We start from the raw sequence: 550 nt of genomic DNA, 5'->3' as shown, positions 1-550 counted from the left end.
ACTCTTAGTTGGGATGGCCTGGAGAGAGGACGTACTTCGGCTGGAAGCGGGAAAGCTTGGAAGCCATTTTTGTTAGGAGAGAGGCAACTTGTGAACAGCCATTTTGGACGCCACAACAATAGAAGAACAAAGAAAACACAAAGAATCAACAAAATCGTAGAGCTTGGTTAGTTTTGGTTATAACTAAATTTAATATACAATTGTAACAGAGATATTAATTTAATTAAGTTAATTGTAAAAGTGTTAGTGTTCTGATTGTCTAGCAACCACACGCCCTGAGATTAAGAGTTTCTTTTTATATAATAAAATTAAGAGTCTTTTATATTATTAAATTTGAATAAATTATATTATCCATTTAAGAATAAAGTTCTTTAATTTTAACCCAAGTTTTCTCTTATATTTGAAAAAAGTTTAAAAAAACGATCTAGATTCTTTTTTATTTTATTTTTTCTATTTTTTAAAATTATTACATTTTGTCGCCCAACAGGTGTGGCCTGATTCTTTACAGGTCATGGCAATCAGAACACAGCTTTTAAAAGAGTTTAAATTT

Source organism: Halyomorpha halys, unplaced genomic scaffold (genome assembly GCF_000696795.3).
Source record: "Halyomorpha halys isolate HHAL.00 unplaced genomic scaffold, Hhal_1.1 Scaffold429.1, whole genome shotgun sequence".
Taxonomy (NCBI): domain Eukaryota; kingdom Metazoa; phylum Arthropoda; class Insecta; order Hemiptera; family Pentatomidae; genus Halyomorpha; species Halyomorpha halys.
This window is presented reverse-complemented; position numbering follows the sequence as displayed.